General features: G+C 37.4%; 1 long non-coding RNA gene across 1 annotated transcript in view; it reads left to right on the top strand.

The window, feature by feature from the left end:
• The first annotated feature begins 5912 nt into the window (after positions 1–5912).
• LOC110257192 (uncharacterized) overlaps positions 5913–21012 on the top strand; it is a 127627-nt gene continuing 112527 nt past the window's right edge. Inside the window, exon 1 of the long non-coding RNA XR_014829380.1 lies at positions 5913–6326. This is a non-coding gene — a long non-coding RNA (uncharacterized LOC110257192). The remainder of the gene's footprint in view (positions 6327–21012) is intronic.

Here is a 21012-nt window from a genome sequence, read left to right as displayed (position 1 = left end):
TTCACAATTTTTAGTGTTACCTCTCTGCTCATGTGTCTGGTTTATGGTGGCTTAGAGAAAGGTGTAGTAAACATATGAAGCCTGGGATTCATTCTCTGACCTTGAAGAAGTCACATTAAGTTCTCTTGGGTTCTATTTTCTCTTCTAAAAATTGGAGATGATATTATAAAGCCAACCCTACCTAACTCACAATGTTCCTGATTGAATCAAGTAAGATAATTCTTGTAGAAGCACTTTGTGGACTGTAAGATGAGGTAGCAATATCACCAGAGGTTGGATCTAACTAAAGACAAAGAGTTAAAGATGGATTCCTGATGACAGGCCAAAGAGAGTAGAGCCAGGTTCTGTATTTAGCAAATGTTTACTGAACACTTAATCTGTGTCCCAAACTGATTGGTCTTGAGGATGCAGATTTGACTCAAATGTGATTGATCAAAGGCTCTTTTTCTTTCTCCCCAAATTGGGAGCTTGAGAACTTTTGGCATCACCCTGTAGCTACTGATCTGCTCCTGACTTTTGAGCAGATGGTAGATGCCTCTGTTAGTTCTGGCTGCTGTCTTGAATAGGTCATCCACTTGCTCCCACAGGGGTCAAGCTAGTATTGGAGATCTTCCCTGAGTGTTTGCAGCTGTAATGGAAGACCCATGACCTTGTAAAATGAATAGAACCATCTTAGCAAAGGAAGGTCTCTGCTCTTGATATGGGCATTGTGCCAGACTGTGGGCCTAGCAAGAGAGGCCCTGTGTAGGAGGAAGGAAAACTGAGTTAGTTAATAGGAATTTTTACAGGTGCCTCCCTTATCTTTTGCAGAGTGCTGTTCAGAGCAGAAAGAGGGGGGAAGTGAAGGAGAGTCATGCTGGGCTGGATAGCCTTTGCTCTGTACTGCCCCCAGGACATAGTAGGGGTTGGTAAATGATGTGTGTCTGTCTGAGTGTGTTTCTAACCTCTTTTCTTTTTTTCTTTTTTGGCCTTGCCCATGGCATGCAGAAGTTCCCAGGCCAGGGATCGTACCTGAGCCACAGCAATGACAACACAGGATCCTCTTTCCACTTTTTTTTTCTGGGTGTATTTCTAAATGGGGGACAAACTCAAATACCTACAATGTTAATTAGGTGATACAGATGAATGGAATAGATAGAAAGCAGCCTTTCATTTAATGTAATTGAATTTCACAAAAGTATGACTTATTTGTTCCCACTTAAAAACAAATCATTACTTTTTTATGTTCTTCTCTATTCCTATGCAGGCTTCTTGTGTTAATAAAATTGATTCTTTCTGCACAAACATTCTTTGCATATTAAACACAGAAAGGCTATGTTAATTTCCGTAAAGAAATATGCCTACTCCCATTTCTTCTGAAACACCTGGTTTCCTGGCTATTCCTTTAATTGCCCTCCCCCACCCCTTTTTTTTTAAACAAAAAGGATAAAAAGGGCATAAGTAAGAAATAACTTTCCTCACCACCATAAGATAAAAAACAGTGCAAGAGGTGAACTAAATCACCAGACGTGCTGCTGGGGAGGTCACAAGGCCTGGTGAGCTGGAGCGCACACACCCAGGCTAAAGGAACAACTGTAAACAACTTGGAATGTGGGCTTCTCTTGTCGTTGCTTTTATCTTTCAACTGAAGCTGGGAATCTGGAATTTCATGTGAAATCTCCAAATTCTTCAATTCCAGCAACTAATCTGAAAATGCTAAAAACATTTTTTTCTAGCCAAGCAAAATACATTTGTGGGCTGTCTATGAGCCACACATAGGCTGCCATCTTTTTAAAGGTGTTTTCTAAGAGGATGTTTTGTGAGCAAGAGAATGGTATTTGAAAAAATTGTAGGTAAAGGGAAGAATTGTGGAATACAGAGAACAAGAAAGAACTTGGCAAACTCGTATTTATGGTGAAAAACATTAAATTCATAGGCAACTTTTATTAGAGATCTTTTAAGATTAAATAAGCTGTGCATATATTACCTGCCATATTGATGTCAGTGAGAATTCTGCCCAATAGTTCCTTACTCCATGTGTTGTTTACAGAGTTGGGTGAAAGGATCATAATGATTTAATTCACTTTTAAAGTTTGTCTGAAGTATACACATAAGGTGCTCCTATTTTTAAGAAGAAAAAGCACAGAATTTTAAGTTTTTCAAGTCCCCTCTTCCTATCCTACTCCCTGAATCCTCAGTAACCCCCCAGTGAACATTTAGTGTACCTTTCCAGATAATTTTTCAATGATGTTTTTAAAAATAACTTGTTCTATCATCATTTGGTTTGTTCACCAAGATGATATCCTTATCTATCTGTATCTGTTGTTTGATCAGTCAATCAATGTATGTTTCCCCCCTCAAATTCAGAGGGTTATATTAAAGTCACATCTGCCTTAAGGCTGTTGACATAGTAATTAAAAACTTTAAAAACTGTGCCATAGGTTGACAAATTATCTAATTTTATCGCGATTGATAAGTAAATTTAGTCTGATATTCCTTTCAGCCAAGACAAAAGATTACTGTTTTACCCTTTTCTCCCCAAACGACGCCTACTTGAAACTGAATAGTTAAACATTGCTTCTCCTTTTATAATGTCTCCTTTTTTCCTGTTGTTCCACCGTTCAGAGTAATCTTTGCTATCAGAACATTTTTGTTTTATGAGGTAGCAGTTCGAGAATAGGATTGAAATGTCGGAAGAACCTTGTGACAACACATATGCTTTTATTACAAACAAGTCTGAACCAGCTACATTTAGTCACATTTGGAACATTAAACCGTTTTTTTTCCTCTTATGGATGCTTGTTTACATTTTCCAAGTCCATAAGGGAGCAAGTATTTTATCTAAAGAAAGGACAAATGAGAGATCAAAGTTCAAGTAAGTAGGTTTTTCCACGTTCTTCACCCTGAGCTCAGTGTAAGTTAGTATATATTTTCCTATTTGAACATTTTCCTTATTGCATTTTACTGGGATAAAAGTGCACTGCAAAGTTGCTGTAGTAGATATTTTCAAAATTGTCTTAGTGCTTGCCCTAACTCATGTGTACAGTTGTAGTGATGATAATACAGAAGTAATCTAAAACACAGTGAAAATGCAAGAGGATAAATATGGTTTATAATAACTAAAACACTTCAGGAGAAATATATTTTGAAGAACTAATTTTCAAAGACCTTACAATAAACGATCCGTAGTAAAAAGGACATAGTCACATAGGAAATCATACCTAAAGGAATATTTAAGCTGAACGTCTATATATTCTAGAAAGAATGGTTGTCCAATAATAGATTCATTTTTTATTTAGTACTATGTATTGACCAAATATATACATATCTTCTTATCTATTAAATTCTAAGAATAGACAACATGATAGGGAGGAAATAATACTTAAATATCTGTTGTCAGTATTTTATTCATTTACTCCTCACCCTAACTCACTGAAGAGGATATTTGTGTTTTATAGATCAGGGAGCTGACTCTTAGGATAAGTGTCATGCGCTTACATTGCTAGTAAGTGGCAGACTCTAAAACCATTTCTGTCTGTTTCCAAAGGCTGTCTTCTTTCTTCCATACCTCATAATCCTAGCACAAGCTTTTTTTTTTTTTCCTAATGGGAAAGGTCAGAAAATCCTCAATATCCTTAAGGGGGTCTATTTATTTATGGCAAACAGATTTTAACTCACATGGTGAAGCGGGTATATAACTCTGTTAACTGACTCACTGATCATGAAAATTTCTTTCTTCTTCTTTTTAAAGCTGCACCCTTGGCATATAAAATCCATATGGGACTGAATCCAAGCCGCAGCTCTGACCTACACTGTAGCTGCGGCAATGCCATATCCTTAACCCACTGCACCACATCAGGAACTCCAAACATAAGAATTTTTAATTGTGTTTCCAGACAGCTAGTTTTTCCAATAGTCATAGCTATCCTACCTATTTTAAATGTCTTGGTTGGTCCCTCTGCAGCACTGATAATACTTTGGGGCTTTCCTAATACTTATATGAGGTGAGATAGGGAAATGGTTAGGGGTGGCAGAGAGACCTGGATTCAAATTTTGGCCTTGCAAATTACTAGCTTCTGTGCTCTGGGCAAATTGTTAAACTTCCCTGAACTTCTGTTCTCCATTTGCACAATGAGCATATTAATACCAACCTCACAGGATATTAGCAATCTTAGCCTAGTACCTAGTATGTAGCCCCAAAGAAAGTGTTTCTTAAATTCATATGCGAATTTAAGGACATTCTCTGCTTCAAAATAATTTATTGTATATGAATTATTCTTATTTTGGATGAGCTATTTAGTTAAATATACCAATTAATTTTATTCATTCATTTTTTTTCAAATATGACATTCTTTTTGATAGCAGAAGTCTACAAAGAAACCTGCTTAGAAGAAAAAGACACTGAATTCAGGTTTAGCTTTTTGAAAAATAGCTGAAATTTCTCTTTTAGACATTATAAAGAACGTCTATGAAAAGAAAAAGGAAAATTTTATCACTGTTTTTTATTTTTATTTTTATTAAAGTACAGTTGATTTATAATATATTAGTTTCAGGTGTTCAACATAGTGATTCAATATTCTCAGATTAAATTCCATTTAAAGCTGTTTTAAGGTATTGGCTATATCCTCTGTGTTGTATAATACATCCTTATATCCTATTTATTTATTCATGATTGTTTAAACCTCTTAATCCTCTATCCCCATCTTGCCCCTCCCTTCAACCCAGTCGCTACTTGTAACCACTAGTTTGTTCTCTGTATCTGTGAGTCTGTTTCTGTTTTATTTGTTGATTGATTTTTATTTTTGGATTCCACATATAAGTGAAAACCTACAGTATTCACCTTTGTCTGACCTATTTCACTAAACATAATATCCTTCAGATCCATCCATGTTGTTACATATGACAAAATGTCATTTTTTTTAATGGCTAATATTCTATTGTGTATATATACCCATTTTCTTTACCCATTCTTCTATTGATGGAACTTAGGTTGCTTCTATATTTTGGCAATCGTAAACATTCTGCTATGAATATTGGGCTGTATGTATTTTTTTCAAATTAGTGTTTTCTTTTTCTTCATATATAAACCCTGGAGCACAAACAACTCATACACCTCAATATCCCAAAACCAAACAACCTGATTTTAAAAATGGGCAGAAGACCTGAATAGACATTGTTCCAAAGACATACAGATGGCCAACAGGCACATGAAAAGATGCACAACATTGCTAATTATCAGGAAAAGGCAAGTCAAAACCAAAATGAGATATCACCTCACACCTGTCAAAGTGGGTATTGTCTAAAGGATAACAAATAACAAATGTTAGTGAGGATGTGGAGAAAAGGGAACCGTCCTATACTGTTGGTGTGAATGTAAGTCCATGCAGCCCCTATGGAAAACAGTACGGTGGTTCCTCAAAAAGCTAAAAATAGAACCAGTAATGATCCAGCAATTCCACTCCTGGGTATATATCTCATCACTGTTTTTAGTTCTAATATTATTTCCTAGACTTCTAGGTACTTACCTGTAAAAGAAAATGATGGAGAAAAAGAAGGACAGAAGGATGAAGAGAGGAAGGAAGGAAGGGTCCTGGGGAGAGTGGGGAGGGAATTCAGAACACACATTTTCAGTTAAGAATGATGAACAGGGTAGTGTACTCTTCCTCCTCAAATGCCACTGAAATGAAAGGAAAAGAGTACCAAAACCTTTCAGTTTGTTCTTTTGATAATAGGGTAGGGTGGAATCATTAGCAGACCAAAGATAAATTTCTGACCTAAAGAAAGCAAATGAGAACATATTGACATATAAGCCCTGGGACAAAAGGCAACAGCACAGGTGTGAGCCATCTTTCCTAAAATAGCTTGGCTTCCCAGTGAGGGGAACAGAAGGCAGAAGGATTATATATAAAACAGGTGCTCCTTCCCACTTCTGCAGAGCCTGTATGCAGTGCTAACCAGCCCTGGAGAGAGATAATGCTCCCAGTGAGGGTGTGGTCTCCAGAAAACAAAACAAAACATTTTTGTTATGATGTTGGGAATGAAACCCTGATTGCTTTTGTGTTCTTGCCCATGTATCTTAAAGAAGCCTACCCATCAATGAGATTTGCCAGCTTACCTTGAAATCTTCCCAATCAGTGATATCTTTTGAGAAAAAAACAACCTATTCAAACCTACTCAGCAGTAGAAGAAATCCATATAAGCTCCTTGAATTCATCAACCTAGCCTTTCTTTTTAAGTATGGACAGATGACCAATGCTGAAACCAGGGGAAAAGCTACAGCACCAAATAACATAAGAAAGACGAATAAAGAAAGCGATAGACCAAAAGAAATTAAAGTGAAAATTCAGGTAAGAAAATGATTTTTTTCAATTCTTATTAATATCCTCATAGAGATTCAAAAAAATTTAAGTACAAGGTTGTATGCAAAAAGAGAATAGGAAAAAATAATTGGAAATTAAAAATATTTCCCCCCAATTCAATAAAAAGATGAATTTAAAAGTAGAACAACAAGACAAAACTATAGTATGAGGAAAAAATAGGTGACCTTAAAGTTTAATCCAGGAAGTCAAATATCTTTCTATTAAGAAATCAAGTAAGAGGTAGCAAAAAAAAAAAAAAAAAAAAAAAAAAAAAAAAAAAAAAGGAAGAGATGAATGGGAGGGAGGGAAAAGGAAAAGGAACTGGATTATTATAATAATGTGATGAAGTGTTCATGTTTCTTGCCTAATACAAAAAAAAAAAAAAAAGGCAACTGGGAACTTTAGGAAAAAAACCCTAAGTCTTGTACAAGAAAGTCATTTCCATACATAAAACAAAGTGAACTGTGTCATGAATCTGATGAATTAATTTTACTTTGATTCTTCAATTATTTTCTTTGGCAAAATTTTCCTTACATAGAATTGCATTTCTTTCTCCTGAGGTTCAAATATAGTACTTGATTCTGCAGTGAATAATATTGACCTAATGATAATGTTCGATTGGCTCTTTGTTTTTAATTTTTCAAATTAACCTCTAAACGAAGGTCAGAATCTTTTAAATAAAAGTTATAAATCAAGGACATTGTGACTGTAAATATGAATGCTTTGAATACTGATTATTTAAAGGTCCTAGTATAGCTGGCAAAGCTGGGAGTTGGGAGCAGAGAAGAGGTAAAGGATAAGATAGTGTTCTTATTCCCTACTACACAGAGAATTAAGGTAATGTCTAAAATAATAAAACAATAAAAGGAATTTAAGTACATTATTTGAAATTATATGAAATTGTGAAATAATTCCCATCATATGATTTATGTAACCAATAATAGAGGTAAAGAGTCAGAGTAACCAATGACACCTGGAAGAAAGGGTAGGGAAAAAGTAAGAAGTAATATGAGGTGAATTACTTAATGGTCATAGTGGATCATTGAGGGATACCAGAGCTATATCAGTGGTATTGAGAATTAGATGTAGCTGGCTTAACATCAGCTACTCTAGCGGATCCTAATAGTTATCTAAGTCTTTCTCCTGCACATTTATTAACAAGCTCATTCTTCTAAAATACAGTTCCCAATGAGCCTGCTGATTGAATTTTTGAGAGAATAATTTATACTGTTGATTGGACATATATAAGTTTAGGAAGGCATGAATGGACTTTGCCAAGAGTTTATTATGGTTATTACGTGTTAATGGTCACTGACTTGACTAAATATGTAACAGATTGCCTTCTTTTGAACATGAAAAGTATATCTGTGCAAAGTGGAAGCAAAAGACTATATGGCCTTAGAACTATAAGTAAGTAAATTTATACTATAAATATATATCATAATGTGCTATAAATTATCATCATATGGAGTTGTGTTGACTATAGCTTCTAGGTTGTTTATATCTGGTACTTCTTTTTCATTCTTCTTACTTTTTTTTTAATTGAAGTCAGTTCATTTACAATGTTGTGTTAATTTCTGCTGTACAGCCAAGAGATTCAGTTTATATATACATTCTTTTTAAAATCTTTTCCATTATGGTTTATCATAGAATATTGAATTCAGTTTCCTGTGCTATACAGTAGCACCCTGTTATTCATTCTATATATAATAGTTTGCATCTGCTAACCCCAAACTCCCACTCCATCACTCCCCCACCTCCTCTCTCTGTTGGCAACCACAAATCTGTTCTCTATGTGTCACGCTTCTTATTACTGATATTTTTTTCTTTAACTTTTCTCTCTCTTTCTTCTTCCCTGGCAGTAGTTCATTCATTTTCCCCAATATTTTATATTTCTTAAAACTTTTGGAACATTGATTTTAAGTAAATAAATACTTAGTAATACATACAAGAAATGTATTTCTGTAATACATTAAGATTAAAATAATGACATGTGCTTAACATGCTGTTGAAATTTCAAGCTTAATTTCCAAAAGATTAAGTAAACAAATACTAAGAAAGATATTGACTCACCTGTCAGTGTCAATATTTATAAAATAGCTTTCATGTGATCATTAAAAGCTGGTGGTTTCATTGGCTGGAGGAGCATGTGAAAATCACACCCACCTTAAACACAGGGACACATAACCACCTGAACACCTAAGATGAATGTGAAATGACTCTCTCTAGTTGGTGTTTTGAAGGGTAAAACGGCTTTTCACTTACTACTACTCTGTTCTGTCTGCTGCTATTTTAAGCAGCAATAATTGCACCACCAACACCAAAACTAACATTGTCCTCGAGAATATTTTATGAATACGGTAACACTTTGGATGTGAACTTTTGGTCCTTATGTTATCTGCTCCCCTCTTCATATATTTAAAATGTCATGTTAATATCTGATAACAGTCATAGTAATAATTAGAGACCATGTCTTTTATTATAGTTCAAAAACACTAACCCTGGAATGTATTTGTAATCTGGCTAAAGGAAAAACTCACATGAGGAAGTCAACACATTGATAAGAGGAGCTTATTGTGAAACATTTTTGAGTGTTGCTTAGTTCCAAAACCTTGTTTTTCAGTTTCAAAATAGAGACAGAGTTCACTGGAAAATTTGGAGCTGAAATAGAGCAGGCTGCAGTAGGCCCTTGAGCAAACACTGTCAGCTATTCCTCATGGCCATAGTCATTGGAGGTAGATGTCCGTTGCTGGGTGAATTATTCTCATTTCCAGTTTGCATATATAGAAATTGAGAGGACCAAAACAGTAGACATGTCCGCAGTAGTAAATCAGTGTCAAAAATTGTTGAAATTTAAACAGCAGTACTCACAAGAAGGGTTCTGAAGGATGTTGGTTAATTTCATTGAGACCCTGTATCATGCTTGAAGGTAGAGAGACCTATTAGAAAAGGCCACTACTTTGCATTGCTCCACAATTCATTTATCTCTTTAAAACCAAAGGGGAAAAACCACAACTTGATCTCATAAAACTCACAGTACCATCCCAAACAATATCTTACTTGATAGGATGTTTGTTTAGGTTCCCAAATAGTTGAGCAAGTTAGTGCCTGTTCTTGCCAACTTCTGAGCTTAATATGGAAAAACAGCATAAATAGGCTATCAGGGATATTCAAGAGCTGAGATTTAGTGGGGAGGAGTAAATCACACCAATAAACATCTGTACATTATAATGTGGATTTTGTGTGGTTCAGATGTGCATTAGGCGCTATAGCAGGTCAGATGTAGCAGAGAGATCAACCAGGAGCTAGGGAAGCCTTCCTGGGAAAGGTAATGCTTTAGTTGTGCAGCTTCGGTTTCTTTGATTAGTGGTATTTATTGTCTTGTTTAAAAATACAAATAATACATGATAATATAAATAAGAGAGTAAAACTCAGCTCAAATCTCTTTACCCAAATTCTGGTTTCATTGCTTTCTTACTGAATGAACCTGATTTCTCATATATAAAAACGGGGATAATAATAGTAGTACTTATCCCTTGGAGTTACTAGGACTGCTTAAGTTAGTATATGTAAAGGGTTTGGAAGAATACATGGAGCATAATAAGAGGTCACTAAATAGTAGCTATTATTGGACATCCAATTCACATGTTATGAGGGATTATTTCTAGACTCTATTCTGTTACAGTGACTGGAGTCTAGAAGTTCATGGGGAAATGCCAAGTCTAGCTTTATAACTTAAGTGTGGACAAGTTCTCTCATTTTTTTTTTCAGAATTTTTCTTATTCTTTTAGCATTTTTATGTTTTTAGATGAATTTCACAGTCATTTTTTTTTCAATTTGTAGCAAGCTAATAGAGATTTTTGATTGTCATTATAGAGAATAGATCCAGTTAGGGAAAAATTGAGTTCTTCATAATTTTGAATTTTCCTTTCCACTAAATAGGTGTATCATTCTGTTTATTCAAGTGTTTCTTTGTTTTCTTTAATAAAGACTTATAGTTTTATTCATACAAGTCCTTTTCACTTTTTGATACTGAATATTCTGAGCTAAGTCTTAAAGGATAAACAGGAATAGCCAGACAGAAAAGGAGAAAAATTGTTTGGTAGTACCTTGTTAGCTGCCAGAAGTCATAGTTTTGCTTGGAGCACTTCTAGTTCTAGAAATAATATTCTTCAGTCAATCCACATAAGATGCAAGCAGTAAACTTAACTGGGAAAAATATGTGCTCTTTCCTGCAAAGTAATAGTGGGCAGGCAGCCAGTGTAAGAAATATTTATGCAGCTGTTGCCTGAACTAATCCAAGAAACTTCTGGGGACTGGCAACAACATACATGCTCAGCTTCTTCCGAAACTATTTACTCATTAAAAAAAAGAAAACAAACAAACCCAAGGTCCAATATGCTTTCAACCCTTGTATATGAACCAAGGAGTTTGAATATGGATTGATGTGTGTTTGTGGGTGTTTTGAACAGAGCAGGAACTAGGCAATTTTGTGAAGTGGTTCCAGTTTTCTTTCATTTGCCATTTGATCTGATTTTCAGCCCATCTCACCTCAACTTCAGAACCATGGCCTTGAAATATCATCGCTATGGTTTAATTTCCTACCCACATATTTACATTCAGTGCCCTGTTCAAGCTAACACTAAGCAAGGGCTTCTCCCTCAGATACCTAGTCATGAAGAGCAGGTCTTGGTTAATCTGTGCTTAGCCAAGTGATAAACAGCTATGTGGTCCTCTCCTGTAGAATGTGCCTCAAAGCAATTTTTATTCAGAATTATCCTTCAGATCTCAGAATTTTAATGAGGTTTATGATCCTCCTTCCTGTGACACATTGTTCCTACTCTTTACATCACTGAGGGTTATAGGATTGTATCCTTTCCTTCTCTAAGCCCTTAACAATATTATGTACATTTGGGTAAGGGGACTCACTTCATTCTCAGGCATGAGTCCAACCTACATGCCAGCTTACAACCTAACTGTTGAAAAACATAATAATTAGGCCATTGCTTTTCTCGGTCCTACCAGGCCTATTGACCTGAGATCTCCTATGAAACAACCAGGAAACCAGACACTATCCAGCACTGTTCTCATGTTAATTAAATTTTTACACCTCTCCAACTTCAAAAATCCTGGCGGTTCCATTAATAAAATTGTTCCTTCTACTATTCAACGTAGCCTTACAGGGACTGTAGGAAGAATTACAAAAAGGTAATTAGAATACCACAATTTTTAAAAAAGATTCACTAATTTTTTAGGCAAAAAACAAATAAAAAATGTCCTAAACTTAGAAGTTGCCTTCTGCTGTTCTTCATCCCTCTCCTCCAAGTCCTCAGCCATTAGCAGCCCATGGACTCTTCACAAGAAGATTGTTAAGATATTTTAAAGATAAGGTTATATAATCTAGTGATCAACGTAATCTTAACAAAATAGATGTTTAGATCAAATAATAATTCAACCTTCTGCTCATCTATTGGTTGAGAAATTTATAACACAATTTCTTTGTGTGTCAGGTTGATATGCCAGTATCATCTGTAGTTAATAGTCTTTAATTAGTTATCTAATGAAAGCCTAGAGCAAGCCATTGAAAGGGCATATCGGGGCATAGAGAGTTGAATAGAACAGAATATTCATGTTTTATAAGCTTGGAATGTAGTATACAGGATAAGACAAACATGCTTATAACACTAAAGCAAGGCCTACTGGGGAGAAAGTCAGCTAAGACATTTGTTGAACATATACTGTGAACCCATCACTCTGTTAGGGTTGTGTTAAGTGGAACAATAGAGGTTTCCAATGACATATTAAGCCTCAGTGATCCTGGCATATTCTCAGAAAATGACTTCATGTAGAACATGGAATAAATAAGTCTTTGGCCTTAAAGAATGTGCTGTTTGGAATAGTCCATTTCTGTCAAGTCCATTTTTTAAAAAGCAAGTAGTAGAGTTCTCTTTTGGTGCAGCAGGTTAAGGATCCAGCATTTTCACTGCAGCAGCTCAAGTTGCTGCTATGCTGTGGGTTTGATCCCTGGCCAGGAATTTCCACATGCTTCTAATGCAGCCAAAAAAAAAAAAAAAAAAAAAAAGTAGTGTTCGGCCAAAGAAGGGGGGCATCTGTACAACAACGGCCAGAGAGAAAGGAAACCAGAAGAGAAATATTGATAGTATAGAGGTCACGAATGCCTCTGTTCAAAATTTATAGAGAATGTGGTAATCAGTTATGTTTTCCAGCTGAACTTTTGGAAGTGGAAGAAGCAGAGTATAGTTTAGAAAAGATCAAAGAGAGGCTGAGATAACAGGAAAAGTTTAAACCACATAGATGAAAAATAATGAGGGCCTGGACGAGGACAAGCCAGAGAAAGACCATTTGCAAATCAGAGGCAGAGACAACAGGCTTTCTAGGAAGACTGGATATATGAGAAGAAAGGAAACTACATATATGATGATTGTAGGGTTCCAAGCCTGGTTGAGTAGAAGAATAATAAATTAACAGAAACCATGCAATGGAGAGGAGGAGATGGCTCAGGGAGGAGGATGACATGATGCCATCAGGTGTGGTTTTATTGAGTTTCAAGTGCAAATAACTGGCCATATGAGTCTATAGTAGGTAGAGAAGTCAAGGCTAGAAATATCAACTTAGGAATCAAGTGCCTAAACCTGAGTATTGGAGTCAAAGTGTAAATGCAGTCCCAAGGATAGAGAAGGAAAAGGGGGAACAGGATTCCATAAAAGGTGGAGGAAATTCTACATTTAGTGGCTGGAAACTGAAGATGGCAAAGAGCAAGAGTAAGGCAGGAAAAGGAGCAAAACTGGAGAGCTAGGCATGGGAGCCAAGGAGTTTTAAGGAGGAAGGCCAGCAATGGCGAAGGTCACACAGTGATGGGACAAAGGTCTATTGGATTTTTATACCAAAAACCCACCCCCAAGTCAAGTCATACCCATTTTAAGAAATGACACTGCCTATCTTATCTGAAATGCTCTCATTCTTTTATTTTATCTCTTAAAATAAAGCTTAAGAAATTAATTTATCCATTTTCAGTTCTTGGAAATCAGTCTCTGAAAAAATCTAATTACAATGTCTAAATACTAAGCAAAGTTTTCTATAGCTTTTACCTGTTAAAGGCCTCATGTTCCTAAATAGGCATCCTTCCTCCAAATGCCAAGGACAGAGAGGATGGCATACAAGAGAAAAGTGAGAGAAAAGCATTCATTTACAATTTCTCTCTTTTTCTGTTAGTATGATTTTCTAAAAGATTGATCCAATTGATATAAAATATGGATTTTGCCCTGTAAAAGGTTGAGCTGCATCCTCTCAAAATTCATGTTAAAATCCTACCCCCTACCCCTGTAGCTCAGAATGTGTCTTTATTTGGAAATAGGGTTCTTGCAGATGTAAATAGTTAAGATGAGGTCATACTGGAGTTGGGTGGGCTCCTAATCCGCTATGCCTGGGTCCTTATATAAAGAGGAGATTTGGAGTTCCCATTGTGGCTGAATAGGTTAAGAACCCGACATAGTACCCATGAGGATGCGGGTTTGATACCTGACCTCGGTCTGTGAGTTAAGGATCCAGCGTTGCCACAAGCTGCAGTGTAGATTGCAGATGCAGTTTGGATCTGGTGTTGCTGTGGCTGTGGTGTAGGTCAGTAGCTGCAGCTGCAATTTGACCCCTAGCCCAGGAACTTACATATGCCACAGGTACGGCCATAAGAAAATAAATAAAAAGGGGAAATTTAGACAAAAATACACACAGGAAGAATACCCTGTGAAAATAAAGGCAGAGATTGTGGCGATACAGCCAAAGCCAAGGAATGATAGAAGTTGCCAGCAAATCATCAGAAGTTAGGAAAGTAGCCTGCGATGGAGTCTCGTTCACAGCCCTCAGAAGGAACCCACCCTGCTAACACCTTGATCTCAGGCTTGCAGGGTCTAGAAATGTGAGGCAAATGTTTCTGTTGTGTAAGCCACCTAGTTTGTGGTGCTTTGTTACAGCTTCGCTGGTAAACAAATACAGGTCCATAAGCAAGTGGGTCAACAATATGTTTCCACAGGGGGTGTGCAGTGAAATCTCATGTACCACAGGGAACAGAGTGACTCAGTTCACTCTGAAACAAAAAAATGTATTCCCCAAAGCAGTTTAACACTGCTTCATTTTCCAAATCCGCTTCATTTCCCAGAGACAGCAGTTCTTTGATGAGAGTTTACACTGAGAGGGAACAGCCAGTTTTGGAGAATAAATCTCTTCCACTATTCTCGCTATGTGGGATTAAAGCAACCTAAGAATTTAACTGGCCTGGTCACAATTGTTGGCCTTTGCATCGTTGAACCATCAAAGGTGTTATTAAAATAAAGCCAGATGAAGTTGCCGTTAATGAGAGAAGACTCTGAATGGGTGTTTTTAATGGAGAAAGTGATCGTGATTTCTGGAAATGTACTGTTGGTGCTGACTTTTGATATTCAGTATTACTGGAAAAAAAATACCACTGCCATTTTACAATAAGTGTAGCCTTTGTTTTTATAACTTCAGACATTTACAGCTTCTCATGCCTGCACCTGGCTTGGCAAAAGATTCTTCCTACCCAGTGGAAACATTTTTTCAGAGTTAAGTTGTTGAGTGGGTGGCTTCCATGGCAGAGATACTTAGGGTACCCTTTTATGTATATTCAAAATTATGCCTTTCTGTTTCTAAGACCCTTAGGAGTTGTGGCCAAAGCTTTTCTTCCCAGAGAAAACAAGCTAGATTCTGGCTAACATCCACCGTATTTAAAATATGATCTTGTACAACGTAATATAAATCCATCACTGTCCAAAAATTCTAAAATCTAATTTAGATTCCTCTCAAATTAAAAAAAGCCAGGGCTCTCAAGAGATCATCATCTGCAGAATCTCTATGTTGGTATGCAACTATGACAAATAACCCATGAAATAATATTGTCAGCGTAAATCTGTCTGAACCCAAGGAGATACAGGGCCTCTGTGGTAATGTCGTGATGATCCTATTCCTCTTTCCAACTGGGCTATGGGTATGCTTATCTCCTTTCCTGAGTTTGTTCCAGTTTTCTGTCCAGTGTTTTCCAGAGGTGAAGATAAAAGTAGTAGCTTTCCATTGGCAGGCTTTTAAACTTTGAGTGGCTGTCCATTTAGGCAATGGTTCAAGCCAGTAAAAAGGTAGAGGATGAATGGTGTGACCATGGTGATGACTGAGCATTGAGTGAAGCAGACCAGCCATCAGTCACAAGACCGACCTAATGATAATGACCTACACCTGGCTCTTAGCCTTGGCATTTGGAGACACAGGGAAGGGAGGGATTATGGAGCACTATACACCCCACTGTCTTTCTAGAAGAGGCTGCTGCTCCTCAGCTTATTTCTGCCATGGCAAGTGGGCCAAGTGTGGACAGATTGCCTCATTTTCCAAGAAAGGCCAGAAAAAAAAAATTTTTTTTTATGTCAAGACTTCTGATTTTAAAATGTTAGAAACTAGTTTCCCATTGCTGCCGAAACAAATTGCCACAAACTTTGTGGTGTAAACAATATAAATTCATGATCTCCCAATTTTGGAGTTTAGAAGTGTGCAGTTGGGTTCAGTGGGCTGAAATCAGTTTGTTGGCAGGGCTATGCTCCCTCCAGAAGCTCTAGAGGAAAATCCATTTCCTTACCTTTTCTAGTTTCTAGAGGCTGCCTGCTTTCCTTGGCTCATAGCCTCTTCATCATCACTGCCAGCAGCATAGGATCTTCTAATGTTTCTCTGACTGATCCTCTGCTTCCTTCATCAAGTCTCCTTTTCTGACTTTGACTTTTCTGCCTCCCTCTTTCCCTTAAATAGACCTTTGTGATTATATTGGGCCCATCTGAGTAATCCAGGATAACCTCCCCATCTCAAGATCCTTAATCATATCTGCAAAGTCCCTTTTGCCTTGGAAGGTAACATATTCTCAGGTTGTGGGGATTAGGACATGGATGTCTTGAGTGGGTTTTTATTCTATCCACTCAAGAAACTGATACATTTTTTAATGTAAAGTCTTAAGTAAAACATATCCATCGCTACTATTTTGTGATTTCTGGTTAAGCTCTGGCTATAACATCTCTGAGAGTGAATGCTTCTCCTTTAGAAATGTAGGTATCTGAGCCAACAGCTGTTCCATGAATGTCTGAGGAAAGGGAGTGTCTGAAGCTCCCATTAATGGGAGATGCTCAGGGAGGACCGGGGCATGACATGTCCACATCCACCCTGGACTTCTCTGTGTGATGGAGAAATCCACACACTACTCTGGACCATCTAGCTGGAATACCCCAGGGATACACTTTAGATGGAATGACCTGGAGGCAATGAACAGTGAGGGAAGGGCACCCATTGTGGTTAAGATTGGGGTTTGCCAGAGGTGGAGATTTGCATGGCAGAGGTTATATAAAGTGGAGAGAGGACACTGGATAGGTGTGGATAGGGCAGAAGAGTGAGAATTTGGGGAGGATCCTTGTAGGAGCTGCTGCAAGGGCTTAACTTGTTGGGTACTTTGCCCTAAATATTCCCCTAAATAAATTACTCCTTTCTCAGCCCACTGCCTTTAGTTATCTCAGCAGTTTGGATAGACTGATTCATCACCCAGGTTTGTGGGGTGGTCATGTGGGTTGAACAGAGAAAGAAAAGGCCTGTCTTGTCTTCTGGTCCCATGGGAAGGAGTGGAAGCCCCCCCCCCCCCCAAAGGGGACTCTGCAGAATTCCCAGCTGGAAATGAGTCATGCCAGATGCTGAGCTAAAAGGTGTAGGGATGAGCAACTCCTGGGTATATAATTCAGTAAAGATATAGGAGACAGAGCCTGTTCCTGGATATACCAGAGGGAAGTGTCTCAGTGCAGAGAAGCAGGCAAGTGGCGGAGGTGGAGGAAGCTGAGCCAGGTCACAGACATTTGTAATATTTTACATGCCTATTGGCATAGATCTTCACTGATCAGACCACTATCTGTGACTTTGGCCAAAGTTTTAAAGCTTTGCATATTGATTTTCCAACCAGATTTCAGTGCAATTAGGGGACCTCAGAGTGAATACTAGTTCATGTCACTATAATCTCATTTCAGATATCAGCAGAAAAAAAATTTTACATGCATATCTGACTGTGGTAATGTGTGACCTCTTTCCAGTCATGGTTTACTCTTACTGCAACTTCAAGAGATGCCTCATTTTTTTTTAATTCTAGTTTTTTAATGGCCACACCGACAGCATATAGAAGTTCCTGGGCTACAGGTCACAGCTGTGGCAACACTGGAACTTTTAACCCATTGTGCCGGGCCAGGGATCAAACCTATGCTTCTGCAGTGACCCACTGAGCCACTGTGGGAACTCCTATTCTAAAAATTTTTTATTGACCTATTGTTGATTTACAGTGTTGTGTTAATTTCTACTGTAGAGCAGTGATTCAGTCATACATATGTATATATTCTTTATTCTTTTTCACTATGGTTTATCACAGGATATTGACTATAGTGCCTGTGCAGTACAGTAGGACCTTATTGTTTATCCATTCTATGTATAATAGTTTGCATCTGCTAAACCCAAACTCCCAGTCCTTTCCCCTCCCACCTCCCCCTTGGTAATCACAAGTCTGTTCTCTATGTCTATAAATCCGTTCCTATTTTGTAGATAAATTCACTTGTGTCATATTTTAGATTCCACATACAAATGATATCATACGATGTTTGTCTTACACTTAGTATAATAATCTCTAAGTCCAGGAGATGCCCCTACTTTTCCCTAAGGCAGAGCTTGGGCACTGATGCAACTGGCACGATGAATGTGACATTAACTGCCCTCATGACAACAGTCTAATAAATCTTCAGCTTTCTTGATAACTTGTATGGATCCAAGCAGAGACAGAATTGGCACAATGACCGGCAGCATATTTTCACATAATTTATGATCTGTGTAGGTCAAAGCTGCAGCACGGCAGGCAGGCTAAGCTGGAATCATGCCTGGTTAGGGTTGTCTTTTCTGCCGGCAAAATGACTGCTTTCTAGCTCATTCCAGCAAGTGTTAGACATTTTACTGAGAATATGTGTACACACACTGCAAACACAATATGAAGAAAAACACCATTTTGCTCATTATTACAACCTCCACACCTCATTTAGTATGGCTACCAGGATTGCCCTCAACAAAGGAATGATAAATAAATGGAGTGGGCTTTGGTCATATAGCATCTGTGTCACCTTAGGCAATTTACCCAACTTGTTCAATATGAGAATAACATCTGTCTCATAAGAACCTTATAAAGTCTAAATGAAGTTATGGATGTGAAGGTTTTTCCGTAAGTCTGAAGTGTCTCATAAATGTATTGGGTTATTTGTGCAAATTGAATTAGGTTTTATTTTTCTGTGTACAGTGTTCTTTAGGAGAAAATGCTAATAATCTTACTAGTTATCTGACCTTTAGGTACTTTATAAATGATTATAATACTTATTTAAGGGCATTTCAGCTAACTAAGTTGCCTGGGGCCCAGAAGCTATTGGTTTTTCAAAATTGCTTTTGATTTTTTTTCTTGGAACACCGCCCCCCCTCCGCAAACTTGAACAAGCCAAAACATTCATATCAAGTTGGGTATGCCAGAGAGCCAGCCAAAGGAGGAAAAGTTGGTAAATATCTGTTGGAGCCTCAGTCAGAGGATGGAGTTTAAGGCCTTATTAAACACTGGTAATTGCTTGGAAGAATTGATCCCATTAATCTCATTAGAGAAATTTGGGGCAAACCTCTTCTTACTAAAACAGAGCTAATTGGTTTGAAGGAAACACATTGATGAGATATTTTAGAGGGAGAAGCAGATTTGGTCATTGACAAAATATTTCCCATGCACAAAGACACTGGTTTAGTGGTTGCTAAAAATAACTGGAACACTTAAAGATTCGCCTCATTATGAACTAGAACAATGGAGCTGTATAAAACTCTGACAACTGATTATGGATCTGGTGAACCACTGGTTGCCTGAGTTATGGACTCTAAGTTGGGCAAAACTTAAGACCAATGTTTCTTAACTCAATTTTTGCTTCTTTGTCAATGTTTCATAATTGGTTCATATTATTTTCAGGTTACACATCTTTACCTGTTATTAATTGGGTCATTTGACTGATTCAATTAAATGACTTGTGTTTGCTCATCTTATTCTGTTGGTCATCAGGAGGGAGATAGCTTTACATGTTCCTGCAGACAAAGAAGAGGGAAGCCTCATTATTGACAGGTTGACCTTCACAGGACACTTAAACTGCCTGAATTGAAGCCCAGTCTGCTGCTGCTGGGAAAGGTATAGCTTCTCGGGGCCTCAGACTTGGTGGGGGAAAATGTTATTGCTATGGTTCTGTCCCCAGCATTGAGGGAGCTCAGTGGATGTGCTAAAGAAGGTCGTGACTTTTAGAGTCTAGAAAAAATGGTCTCAAGTTCCAGTTTGCCATTTTTTCCTAAGTAAACATTGTCACATTAATTTATGTATTTATTATAATCCTTGAAGTACTCAACAGATAATCTTGAGATGTAGAACCCTTAAATGCAAGAGCACCTCTGGAGAACCACAACTTATAGGAAAGAGATGAGAGGAAAGCAAACTCAGAAATAGAGATGCTCCCTAATGATCCTGTCTCACTCACTTGTTAATCATCTGCTCCACTACCTCAACCTCCAAATGGGCATCAGCTTCAAGTGAATGCTTTATAGAAATTTCAAGTCCTACATCACTAATTATTAGAGAAATGCAAATCAAAACTACAATGAGGTACCGCCTCATACCAGTCAGAATGGCCACCATTAATAAGTCTACAAATAACAAATGCTGGAGAGGGTGCGGAGAAAAGGGAACCCTCCTACGCTGTTAGTGGGAATGTAAGTTGGTGCAGCCACTATGGAGAATAGTATGGAGGTTCCTCAGAAAACTAAATACAGAACTACCATATAATCTAGCAGTACCACTCTTGAGCATATATCTGGATAAAACTATAATTCAAAAAGATACATGCACCCCTGTGTTCATTGCAGCACTATTCACAATAGCCAACACATGGAAACAACCTAAATGTCCATTGATAGATGAATGAATTAAGATGATGTGGTACATATACACAATAGAATACTACACAGCCATAAAAGGACAAAATAATGCCATTTGTGGCAACATGGATGCAACTGGAGATTCTCATGTTAAGTGACATTAAGTCAGAAAGAGAAAGATGAATACCATATATCACTTATATGTGGAATCCAAAATGTGGCACAAATGATCCTATCTACAGAACAGACTCAAAGACATAGACTTGTGGTTGCAAAGTGGGGAGGGAGTAGGATGGACTGGGAGTTTGGAGTTAGTATATGCAAACTATTACATTTAGAATGGATAAGCAATGAGGTCCTACTCTATAGCACAGGGAACTATAGCCATTCTCTTGGGATGGACCATGATGGAAGATAAGACATGGAATGTGCATATGCATGACTGGCCACTTTGCTGTATAGCAGAAATTGGCACAACATTGTAAATCAACTATAATCTAAATAAAGGAAGAAAGATATGTTATAATCAAGTTATTAATAAGATTTAAGTATCATTAAGAAAAAAAAGAAAAATTTCAAGTCCTAGACTTTTGCAGTTGCTGGGAAATAGCCAAAACCTCTAATGTTAAATCTTAAAATGACAAGAGTGTGC

The sequence above is a fragment of the Sus scrofa genome, chromosome 15, assembly GCF_054392235.1.
Source record: "Sus scrofa isolate SSC_HxYL_T2T_F1_AM1 chromosome 15, Sscrofa_HxYL_maternal_Yorkshire_Landrace_v2.0, whole genome shotgun sequence".
Classification (NCBI taxonomy): domain Eukaryota; kingdom Metazoa; phylum Chordata; class Mammalia; order Artiodactyla; family Suidae; genus Sus; species Sus scrofa.
This window is presented reverse-complemented; position numbering and strand designations above follow the sequence as displayed.